General features: G+C 41.4%; 1 protein-coding gene and 1 long non-coding RNA gene across 5 annotated transcripts in view; one reads left to right on the top strand and one right to left on the bottom strand.

Annotated features, from left to right (window-relative positions):
• LOC115031505 overlaps positions 1–2,232 on the top strand; it is an 11,406-nt gene extending 9,174 nt beyond the window's left edge. The window contains exon 3 of the long non-coding RNA XR_003837132.1: positions 1,053–2,232. This is a non-coding gene — a long non-coding RNA (uncharacterized LOC115031505). The remainder of the gene's footprint in view (positions 1–1,052) is intronic.
• Adcy10 (adenylate cyclase 10) overlaps positions 1–10,540 on the bottom strand; it is an 88,365-nt gene extending 77,825 nt beyond the window's left edge. For 2 of the 4 annotated variants that reach the window (XM_021150515.2, XM_021150669.2), the window contains exon 1: positions 9,879–10,540. The gene's annotated coding sequence lies outside the window, so the exon portion shown is untranslated. Of the gene's footprint in view, positions 1–7,913; positions 8,036–9,878 lie in introns of those variants that run through there. The other 2 variants (XM_029479259.1, XM_021150591.2) reach the window with 2 other exon arrangements.
• Between the last annotated feature and the right edge of the window lie 2,057 nt (positions 10,541–12,597).

Genomic DNA, 12,597 nt, shown 5'->3' with positions numbered 1-12,597 from the left:
GCCCTCCAGGTCCATCCATTTGCCTAGGAATTTCATAAATTCATTCTTTTTAATAGCTGAGTAGTACTCCATTGTGTAAATGTACCACATTTTCTGTACCCATTCCTCTGTTGAGGGGCGTCTGGGTTCTTTCCAGCTTCTGGCTATTATAAATAAGGCTGCACATGCTCCACTATGTTCATTAAGATGTTTTCTAAGACCTGAGTAGGACTTGTCACAATCACTAAACTACAGGGTGGATCCTGTAATGTTTTTCAAAGCCTGATGTATTATAAGAGAACTTGCCACATTTCATACATTCATAGGGATATTTTCCATAATGGATTTTGTAATGTACTTTGATCTGTGACAAATGCAAAAAGGATTTCCTATATTTTGTACATTTATGGGATTCCTCTCTGGTATGGACTCTGATGTCTACTGAGGCTTGAGTACATCTTGAAGCATTTCCCACATTTCCTGCATTTGTGTGGCTTCTTCCCACTATTAGTTTCAGCATGAGTTTATGTGAAGTGGAAACTTAAGGGTTCTTTGGAAAGTCAGTTGGATGGTGTTTTGCTGGGGCGAACACGTGAAGGAACATTTAGCTGAAGTAGACACAGGTGAAAGGCTAAGACAGACTCATGAAGGAACGTTTAGCTGTTGTGGATACAGGAGAAAGGATGCTCTGCTAAAGCAAGCATGTGAAAGGACACGTGATGAATGGTTCTTCTCCAATAACACATGTAATGGTCTGCCTTACATCAGGACTCCATAGAGAGAAATGCACCAAAAAACCTTCTGATGATATGTTGCAGTTTACTGCGGCTTCCAAGGACTTGGGCTGATTGGCAGAGTGATGTCACCTGAGACAGATGCACATGCTGAGGCAGGACACACACTGAGGCAAGACTGTGGAGGACACTTGATGTTTGTAGGGTGTAAATAGGACTCCAAGGCTGAGCTAGGCTGGCCCATAGAGCTATCTGTACAACACTTGTGGGTCTTGAGTATTCTCTGATCTTTGCATTGCTGAGAGAGGCACAGCCAAGACTTTTCTGGCTATCTTCCAGGTCCCTCCTACTGACTTGTGCTTAGGCTGAGGCCTGTCTACTAGGCTGTGCCGCCATTGCTGATTCGTGATTGCTATTCCGACTCTACCAAACTGGACTGCGGGAGTATCCATGAAATGTTTGCAAGTGGATTGAGCTGCTGCTGCTGACCTGTGAACTGAACTGCAGATTTCCAGACAACACAGACAGGAGTTGCTCCAAAGAATCTTTCTAAATAGGCTCACTTCCCCCATCTTCCTTTTCCACTAAATCTGGTGGGTGGTGGGCTAAATGGAAGGTTAAAGCATTTAAGAACCATTATTTAAAGCGAGACTTGAAAACAATTAAAGTTACATTTATGTTCAGAGCCAGAAACCTTTTCATACTCTGTATTGTTGTGTTCTTATGTGGATTTTTGATTTTGACTAATGATGCAACACACACATTCCAACAGTTTATACAGCTTTTAAATTCTCAAGATTCGTCTCCAGTCTTTCTAATTTTGTGTCTGTTTAGGTTTGATGCTTCAACAGAGGCATCTCTGAGGTTAGTTTTATAAGGTGTACCTTGGGAGGATTCATGAGGCATTTTGGCAAATTCATTACATTTATCAGACTTCCCTTGGCTATTCACACGCTCATGGGCACAATGCTTTGTGCCTTGATCCAAGACCTTCTCATCTCTGTGAGATACATGATGACTCTCCACAAACAATAGATTGTTGTAATTCTCCAACATCACATCCACATATAGTGCCCTCTGAGTACAGTTGAGACATTCCCATTCCTCCATGAGAAGTCCACAGCCATGTCCCTGAGTGTTAACAGACCCTGGGAAGCATTTTCCAGGGAAGCATTCATTCTTCTTGTTGTTCTTCTCTGGGTTTCTGTCTCAGGAACAAAGACTGGAATTCTGGATCCTTCCTTACAGTCTCCTCTGTCTTCACCATCCAGGGCTCTTAGTTCCGATTCAGAAGTGAGCAGGTCTGGCTGAGCAGTGCGATACCTGAGACACTTGCTGCTGTCCTCTTTCTCTTCCCCTTCCAGGGCTCTTTATACTTTATAAATGACAAGGTCTGGTTTATCAGTGAGACCTGGCTTTGAGGTCCTATGATCAAGCTCCACCCAGTGTTGAAAGAGATCCTCTTCCTGGCTGTCTTTGGATCAAGATATAGAACTCACAGCTCCTTTGGCACCATGTCTGCCTGCCTACTGCATGCTTCCTCCCATGATGATAATGGACTGAACCTCTGAAACTGTAATCCAGCCCCAATTAAATGTTTGCCTTTATAAGAGTTGCCTTGGTCATGTCTCTTCATAACAATGAAACACAAATTAAGGCCGTTATCATGCTTGATACTGTGTGAGCAGTGGTTTCAGCAAGAGATGAGCAAAAGGAAGTGAATGCTGGAGATGTGAGTTAGCTAATGTGTGTGCCTCCTGGTCTTCTGGAGGATCCAAGCTTATCTGCCTGCAGTTACATTGGATGGTTCATCATCACCTGTAAGTACAACCCCAAGGGATTCAACACACTCTCTTGCTTCCTGAGGGTACCCATATACATTGTATATACTAGCACACACACACACACACACACACACACACACACACACACACACACACACACACATCAAAATAGATATGGGCTGAGTGTATTAGTACATGATTTTAATCCCAGCAAACAGAGAGGCAAGTAGTCTCTGTGAATTTTAGGCCAGCCTGACTTACACAGTGAGTCCCAAGCCAGGTCAGCCAGGGCTAATTCATGAGTCCACATCAAGCAAAAGAAAGGGAGAGGTTTTGGGTGCATTCAGATAAGTTCGTTCATCCTTTTAAGACATTTTACTATTATTTCAAGATATCCCTATTTTACCAGGTTCCTAGGGCTCAAGCCCCACTCCAGTCTAACCTTCCCCAGCAGCTAAGGCTATAGGCACATGACACTGTGCTTGGCTCATTTCCTATCAAGAGAATGCTGCAGGCAAAGCATGCCTTGACTTCAACAAGGCATATCTATCACTATGTGTCTCATATTCTTAAGAGTTAAATACAGAGTGACAAAATTATGGGACTAATGACCCTCTGCAGGTTAACAATCACAATAATGACTGTTCAATGTGGCACTGGCAGTTCAGAGAACTCACCATGGCATCGTGGGGGGGATTTTGATATGGACTGAATCAGTAGCACAGACCTTATATAATACAGTATGGAGCTTCCTCAAAAGTTACAAATACAACTGCCATTTTTACCCTGCACGCCCATCAAAAGAAAAATAAAATTACTATGTTGAAGGGACATTTGCATCCCACACTAACACATATCCCTGCTGCACCATTCACAATTGTCAAACATATAAAATCAACCTGAGTATTTGTCAACAGATGAGGAGTCAAAGAAAATTCGGCGTGTGTGCAACACAATACTATTCAGCTTTAAAAAACAGAAAACAGACCACACGGATGAGTGTGGAGGACATTATACTAAGTGGAATAGGCCACAGGCACAGAATGAGAGATACTGCATGATCTCACCATGTGCACAATCCCCAAATACTGAACTTGTAGAGGCAGAGAATGTACTTGTGGTTGTCAAGGCTTGGGACATGGTGGACAGGCAAGATGCTGGTCATGGGTGTAATGTTTTAGCTAGGCAAGATTGAATAAGTTTTGAAAACCTGATATAGGTTATGGTGGCTATAGATGGTCATGTGTGTAGAACTTGTAAAGTGCTAATGTTTCTGTTTTTCAGAAAAAGAGAAATAATATGAGATCATAGGTATGTTAACTGCCTGATTTAATAATCACACATTATTAAACTGTATCTCCAGCCTTAAAGTATCTTATCAGGGCTGAGAACACAGAGCAAATCCTTAGTTAATCCCTAGAATCACACACAGATGCACAGAGGCTGTTAGTCTAATGTATTTACCTTTAAACGGTACTTGACATTTTTCCCTTGCAGGCGGTTATCTTTGATTTGTTCTGCACTTTTGACAACTTTACTATAACAAGTTATGACAACTGACTTCTATGGTCATGTGTCTTGAAGTGCATAGATGCTTCTTGTAGCTTAATGGTTCTCTTTTCCAAGATTTCAGAAGTTTTCTGCTGATATTTTACTGAAAAGGCTTTCTGTGGCTCCAGCCCAAAGCTCTTCTTCCTTCGGTGTGCCAATGATCCAAATATTTGTTTTTTTTTTTTTCAAGAGGATCCCAAGGCTCTTGCAATTTTTTCTTCATGCTTTCTCTTTTATTCTTTTTGACACTAACAATTCCAAAGACCTCTCTTTAAACTCTGTTATTTTTTTTCTCCTGTCTTATCTAATCCATCTGACCGTTATCTTTTCCATCTGACCTTTAAGTTTCTCACTTCCTCAGTGATTGATTTCTGTCTGGTTCTCTTTCAGATCTTGTGTTACCTTCTTTAATTCATTTAATGTTTTGTTTTTTCATTTTTCTCATATTTCTATGTTGAGATTGTTTGTTGGGATGGGTATCTTTTATGACTATATGGTAGCTTCCTCTTGGTGACTTTCTCTTGATGATGTGTCTTGGGAAGCTTCAGTCCTGGCTTTGACTGACAGCATGGAGTGTCTCATTCTTGTCACCCTCCTCATCATGAATATTCTACCATGTTTTTTCCTCACATGACCTTGATGCTGCAAATCTAGAACTAGAAAATGAAGAGCTGCTTGCTCCCACAAGCCACACCTTTAAAGATTTATTTTTATATGTCTGAGTGTTTTGCCTGTAAGTCTGTGCATCATGTGCCTGCTGCCTGGTGTCCACAGAGGCCAAAGAATATGTCAGATCTGGAACTAGTTAATAACAGTTTTGTCATTTAGGAGCTGGAAATTGAACCCAAGTCTTCTGCAAGAATAGTAAGTGCTGTTAACTGCTGAACTTCAGCCCCTTCAGAGTTTTATAAAAATTATTTTGACAGGTTCTCATGTGGCCAAGGCTGGATATTGCAAACTCATTATGTAGCTGAAGATGACCTCAACACTTTTTTTGAGATGGAGTTCTTTTTTTCAAGACAGGGTTTTTCTGTGTAGCCTTGGCTGTCCTGGAATTCACTCTGTAGACCACCAAACTGTCCTCAAACTCAGAGATTCACCTGCCTTTGACTCCTGAGTGCTGCTATTAAAGGGACATGGAACTACTGCCCATCAACCTTGACTCTTTGTGCCTCTGTGTGTGTGTGTGTGCCCGTGTAAGTGTATACACATGTGTATGGTACCCAAGGATGACAGAAAAGTACATCTTATCCCTTGTATCTGGAGTTATAGGCAGTTGTGAGCTGCCCAAGGTGGGAGCTGAAATCTGAACTCAAATCCTCATGATCAAGTAACAAGTGCTCTTAACCACTGGACCATCTCTTCAGCTCTGTCCTTGAACCTAAAAAAATGTCTGTACAGATAGATACATGTGTGTCAGATACAAGTAGAGGTGAGAGGACAACCTCCAGTGTTATGTCACCCTCAGAAATTCACCCATCTTCATTTTGAAACAAAGATTCTCATTGGCCAGACGCTTACCAATTAAGCTCTACAAAGTATGACAATTGGGTTTGATTCTGGAGTCCACATGGTGAAGGGATAGAAGTGACTTCCAGAAGTTGTCCTCTGACATCTACACATGTAGCTTGGAAAACACACACACACACACACACACACACACACAATAGATTCAAAAGAAAATGCAGAATGAAACATTTAATTAAAACATAAGTACAAAAAATTTGAGAGTACAGTTTGTATAAGTAAGCAAATCCACTCAGGTTGAGAAAGAGGACATTACCTAAACTCCTCCCATGTGGGGAGGGCACGTCCCTGAGTGATGGATGTGTGGTCTGCTGAGGAAGCTGCACAAGTCTGAAGCATAACTAGAGCTGTCCACAGTCGTCAGTGATGATCTTCCTGTTGATCTTGGATCCAAAGCTCTCCATGGCTTCTGTGATGCTCACCTTCCCAAAGGCTGCATGCTTGCCACCCAACCATGCCATCTTGGCAGTGGGATGAAAAACTGTGAACTATTTGTGTTTGGTCCAACATTTGCCATAAAGAAGATCCCAAGACTCTGTACTTCAGGATGAAATTGAAATTCCTCAAATTTCTTCCCAGTTGCCACCAGTGCCATCATGGTTTGTAAGGTGACCACCCTGGCACATGCATTCTGGAATAATTTGGTGAAAATCAGAGCCTTTTTAGCCATCTCCTTTCTTGCTGATGCTCAGAGCATAGTAGTTTTCTGCTGTCTTTGGATCATGGTCTGCCATGACTCAGTGATGTGGCCAAAGGGTTTGCCATCATGGTGTTAAATACAGTGCGGTTGACCATGGATGCCAGAAAGTGACTACAGGGCAGAGGAGCATCTGCAAATCTTGGATTTTTAAAATAAACTTATTTATTATTATTATTGTTGTTGTTGTTGTTACATTATTACTATTATTATTATTGGTGGGTATGTACACTCACACACCTGAATACATGTAGGTGAAATGTCTGTGAAGGCCTGAAGTCCCAGATCTTCTGTAAGAACAAGAGTCTTCACCACTGAGCCATCTTTTTAGCCCCTCTGAACATTTTTTTCTGGGGGAGGGGTGGTCACACAATGTAGTTGGCCTCAAACTTATGTTGTCCAAGGCTGGCCTTAAATGTATGAGCCTCCTATCTCACCCTTCTAAATATTGAGATTAGACTTATGTGCCACCACATTTGGCTTACACTGAACTCTCTCTCTCTCTCTCTCTCTCTCTCTCTCTCTGCATGAATGTTTGCATGTATGAGTGCCGTGTGTTTGTGCACCCATGTGCATGTGAGCATGTGTGCATCTATAGTTTCATGCATGTGTATTTAGAACCTAAGGCTGGTGTTGGGAGTTTTCTTAATTATAGGAAGTGAGCACCTTACTCATAGATGTAGGTCTCTCAATTATACCCAGAACATTGGAGTTACAGAGGTCCTTGTACTCACAGAGAAGGACTAAGAGAACCAAAAATGTTAATCATGCAGGGTATCTCCTCAGTGAAGGATTAAAAATCAAATAACTGCATACCATGCAGAAATCTAAGAATGGATTTTGTTAACGACTTGGCGACCTTTTTATTTTTGCTATCTGTGGAGGCAGACCTCATCCAAATTCCCCAGCATGATTTTCCCAGACCACTACTTACCCTTTGGGGAGATGACCTCCTGACCTATATGTTACATGTCAGAGACCACACTGGATTCGAGGCCTTTTAGCTACAGAACCTGCCCTCATGCTCATAGGTACTTTGTGAAAGCGTTTCTATGTAGTCACATCTAGGCTTTACTGTGCACCCAGAGTTAGACTGACTGTTGATCCTTTCGCTGAAGTTTCAATACTGCATAGGAAGTGCTTTTTTTTTCCCCCAGAAAGGAGGCAAATACAACGTAAGATGAATAGCCCATCTAGACCATAACTCTCAACCTTCTTAATGCTGTGACCCTTTAATACAGTTCCTCATGTTGCAATAACCCTCAGCCACAAAATTATTTTGTTGCTACTTCATAATTGTAACTTTGCTACTGTAGTGAATTGTAACATTAGTATCTGTGTTCTCCAATCATCTTTGGGGGTCGTGAGGAACAGCTAATGCCTATAAGAAGGCATTTAATATCCCCTCCCCCTTAATTTTTTATTTATTTTTTGAGACAAAGTCTTTCTATATAGTTCTGGAACTCACTATGGAGATCATGCTGACCTTGAGCTCAGAGAGCGTCCGGCCTCTATGCTGGGATTAGCAGTGTGCACTACCACTCCTATCCACTTAATACATCATTTTAAATCTTTCACGCAAAATATTATTTCATATAATGTATTTTTTAACATCTTTAAAAAATTTAAATTTATGCATACCTCTGTGTGTGTATGTGTCTGTTTTTGTGCAACATGTGTTGCATGGAGGCCAGAAAAGTGTGTCAGATCCTCTGGAGCTGGACTTGCAGGCAGTTGGAAGCTGGAAACTGAACTTTGGTCATCTAGAAGAGTAGCAAGCGTTCTTCACCATTGAGCCCCATATAATGTATTTTGACCATATTCAACCCACATTCCTCTCCTGTACTTAGTATCCTTTAATTTACTAGAAACATAAACTAAGGGGCTGGGGAGATGGCATAAACATAGGGATCTGCGTTCGGATTCCTAAAAAAACCACATAAAAGTGGCACAAGCCTGTTACCCCAGCACTGGTGAGGTGGAGATTCCTCAAGCTTACTGACTAGTCGCTCATCTTCAAGTTAACTGCCCAACAATTAAGATTGAGAGTGATCAAGAAAAGATGTATTCTGTCAACCGCTAGCGTCCTCTACAATGTACACATGCACACCACACATGAGCATGATAAGATTGTTGTTCTAAATATTGTGACTTGGGGACTTGGCAGTTTTGTTGCGATTACTAAGGAAGAAAAGCAGCCTCATTTTGAGACTAGAAAGATGGGAGTTGAAGTGAAAGCAGAATTACTGTAGATCTGAGATAGGCATAAAGGACTCAAGGGACTCGCACAGCCCAGGCCAGCCTCAGACTTCATCTGGAGTTGAGGCTCGCCTTGATCTCCTGATTCTCCTGCTGCCACTTCCCAAATGCTAGGGTGAACAGGAGTGTCCCAATCCATGGGAAACATGATTTGTCCATGAGTCTAAAAGGCAAGGATATCTAAAGTAAATAGCTAGGAGTTTTTCTTATGAGTCTTCTTAAGAATAAAATAGACAATTTCCATTTTAGAAGAATCTTCTGTAAGTTCTGCAACATTAATAAATGATAGTGGCAGAGATATTTACTCTCCATAGATACACCCACGCTGTAGTTACAATTTAAGCACTTCACTGGCTGTTTTGGAACTCACTGTGTAGAGTTTGAATTCACAGAGGTCTACCTGACCCTTCCTCTCAGATGGTGGGATGCCACCATGCCAGGCTCCCTCGGGCACCTTAGATGAAGCATTTCATGTAAAACTGACACATTGTGGATGTCAGAACCTACAGAAAAGTTGTGTTTAATCCTCTCATCTGGAGGGCATGTGGATGGCACCTTGCCAATTCTCTCACAGTCAAGCAGAAGGTGTGAGGCTGTGGAAATATAACTAGGAATGAGGATTCCCCACCCCCACCCCAAACAAAAGAACAAGTGAGGATGTGAAGATACAGCAAGCATCCTTCCTGGCTGAATCCAAGTGCACCTTCTGACGTCATGGGAAAACTGAGCAGTAACAGGATGCGAACATTATGGATATGTTAGAACCAATCACAACCATGTTCGTCATCATCTCTTGTAGAGTTTCCTACTAGTTTTTGACTTATGCTCAGTTTTTCATCAATAATATAGTCTTCTTTAAGAAGAGGACAAAGGGGGCTGGGGGTGGGGGATTGAAAAGGAATGGTATCACCAAAGCCTGCTTGATCACTCTGTCAACTCCTCTTCTGCATTCTTCATGGTTTTTAGTGTCTATACACTTTTGTGGCTTATTTTCTGTCAGTCTCTTCTTGGCCTGTTTACACTGTCTCCCTCTGAACTGTAAACCCCCTCTTTAGAGATCACATTATTAGTCTTTCTTCCTTCCACATCACCTTTCTAGCACCTTCACATGGTGGGCACTTACTATTTGACTAATGAAAGCAAACAGGACAAGCTAGAAATATATGATATCCAAGACAAACGGGACAGGGTCACATTTAAGCTTCTAATCTAACCTAAAGGGCTGGCAGAAATAAACCCTGAACTTGCCAACCACTCTCCTCTCAAGTCTATTAGCTGTGACACTAGTTGGTCGCTTTCCTTCTAGCTCTGCTATTTCTTCTACTGAAATTCCTACTTCCCACGTACCTCTGTTCTCCAAGACTGCGGAGAAGCTTGAGCCTAGATTAGGGACTAGATCTTTCAGGAATGCAGAGAACAGGAAAGGGGTCTGGTGTTATTATTCTGAAGACAGCAGAAGTGCCATGTCTGTCCATACCTGACCCATCAAATGACAGTTTTGTCAAAAAGCCGTTTTCCAGGCCACACCCTCATCAGAAGTTCATTGTTTCACGCGCACTGGCTGTGCTTCTGATTGGCTGGCATCACTGTTCCCCTCCCCCGACACTGAGTGGTCTACTGCTCTTGGAAGACTGGCTTGGCTCAATCTCAGGTTCTCATGTCTGGACATGTGAGACAGTTGGAGAGAGTGAAATAACCCCATCGTTTACACATCTCTTTCCTTGACCACGTGGAGGGTGACTGAAATTAGGTCACAGTTGATAGGTGACTATCATCAAAAGAAAAGTCTCTTAAGCAAGCACCCGTTTAGTCAATACAGTAGTTTCACCATGTCTTTGGTGTTGTTACGCAAGCTTAGTTACCACTGATCAACTTTGGTCTGAAAACATGAATGGAAAATTGCAGCAATACTCTTTCTTTTTGGCATTACAGTGTTCAGCAGCATAATGAAGTCTCTCACTGTCCTCTCTGGGACACGAATCATCCTCCTGTCCAGTGTAGTCACTCTGTATAAATGACTTGTATGGCAGACTTGTCAGCATTTTGCTACAATTGTCTTATTACTGTTGTTATTAATTTCTTACTATACTTTATTAAAAACTGGCATAGATGTATACAGACAACCAGCTCCTCAGCATTTGGTACTAACTTCCGGGTGCTGCCAGGGCTGGTGGATAAACAAAGGAGCACTATTGTAGTGACCACACTGTATCAGGGCCATGAATTTTACCAGTTTTAATGAATTTACTACTTGTGAGGTAAAATTTTGACAAATGATACATGTTTTTTTTTAATATACTTGATTTTAATGTCTACTTATAAATTTACGCAAAGGTCAGTTAAAATCTGAGGCCTTATAAGAATTTTTCACAATCCAGTGTGACACTGTCAAAGTATGCTTTAAAGGAGCTGTCCTGGTTAGTTTTATGCCAACTTGACACAAGGTAGAGTCATCAGAGGTGGGAGCCTCAGCTGAAAGAATGCCTCTATTTGGCTGGGGTGTAGGTGAGCCTGTGAGGCCTTTTCTTAGAGATTGATTGATTGTGGGTGGACTCAGCTGCTGTGGTGGGTCCACCCTTCGACAGGTGGTCCTGAGTTCTATAGGAAAGCAGGTTGAGCAGGAGAGTATGCAGCCCCACGGCCCTGCATCAGTTACCGCCTCCAGGCTCCTGCCCTGTTTGAGTCCCGACTTCAATGATAGACTATGATGTGGAATATTGAAGTGCAAAGCCAAACCCTTTCTTCCCCAACTCTGCTTTTGGTGTTTCATGGCAGCAACAGAAACCCTAATTAAGATAGGGCATATATTTAAAACTTAAACAAAAAACTGAAAATATATGTGAATATTCTTATAGTCAATTCTAGTAATTAAATTTACTGTATTCCAAAATGTAAAAACACACATTTTAAGGGAGGGGAGTTTAATTATTCGTATGTTACTGAATCCAGTCTCGGGGTGAATCCAATTAAACAGACCTTTCAGTTGGTAAATGTCAGAGCTGCTTTCCCCATTTTGCTACACAAAGAAGCTCTAGCATTGACTTTTGCTTTAAAGAGATTTGGAGCTTCGAGGAATCTTTGTTCACATTTAACCTTCCATTATCATGTTAACAACTTAAAAAGAAAAATCTGCTTACTCTAAAACAAAAACAAAAAAAAAACCAAGCAGTATTGCTGTACCTTCTATCAGTATTCCCTTGAAATGGATGCTAAACCACCGAAAAATTTAAAGGTATATTAAAAAATTCTTGAGTCTATTTCTAACCAAAATAGCATTTCCTGAACTTTCTTACATTAGGTAGGTGGCATGAGCCAGACACGGTGCTAAGATGTCATTTCAGTGAATCTTTATAACTCCATTAGCCAGTGCTATTACTTTTAATGAACTTTAAATCTCAGAGGAAGAGATTCGCAAGTCAATGTGGCACAGTTGAGTTGGAATCTCAGTGGCACTGAAAAAAACTTACAAAGCTGTCAAAAAGGACTTGATAGAAAAGCTGGACACAGAATTCATCTCTATGGACTTGTGCCACTGTGGAAGTTACTCTTATGGAGTTCAGTATCTGCAAGGGGAGACTTCCAGTAAAGAAACTCTTGTAAGGCTTTGACAGTAGTTGCGAGATGAATCACTATAGTTTTGGTTTTGTTTGTTTGTTTTTTGTTTTGTTTTGTTTTGTTTTTCAAGACAGGGTTTCTCTGTATAGCTCTGGCTATCCTGGAACTCTGTAGACCAGGCTGGCCTTGAACTCAGAAATCCGCCTGCCTCTGCCTCCCAAGTGCTGGGATTAAAGATGTGAGCCACCAATGCCCGGTATCAGTATAGTTTTTGTATCTTTGTTTTTTTGAGAAAGGATTTCTCTTTGTACCTTTGTTGGCTGTTCTGGAAATCACTCTGCAGACCGGGCTGGCCTCAAACTCAGAGATCTACCTGCTTCTGCCTCTGAGTGTTGGCATTAAAGGTGTACACTATCACCACCCAGCTTATTGTTTTTTTTTTTTTTTTTTTTTTTTTTGGTCAGTGTTTTTTGTATTTGTGCCTTGAACTCCTGAACTTCATGCCTTCACC

The sequence above is a fragment of the Mus caroli genome, chromosome 1, assembly GCF_900094665.2.
Source record: "Mus caroli chromosome 1, CAROLI_EIJ_v1.1, whole genome shotgun sequence".
Lineage (NCBI taxonomy): Eukaryota > Metazoa > Chordata > Mammalia > Rodentia > Muridae > Mus > Mus caroli.
The sequence above is the reverse complement of the archived record's forward strand: the minus strand, read 5'-3'. Positions and strand labels throughout refer to the sequence as shown.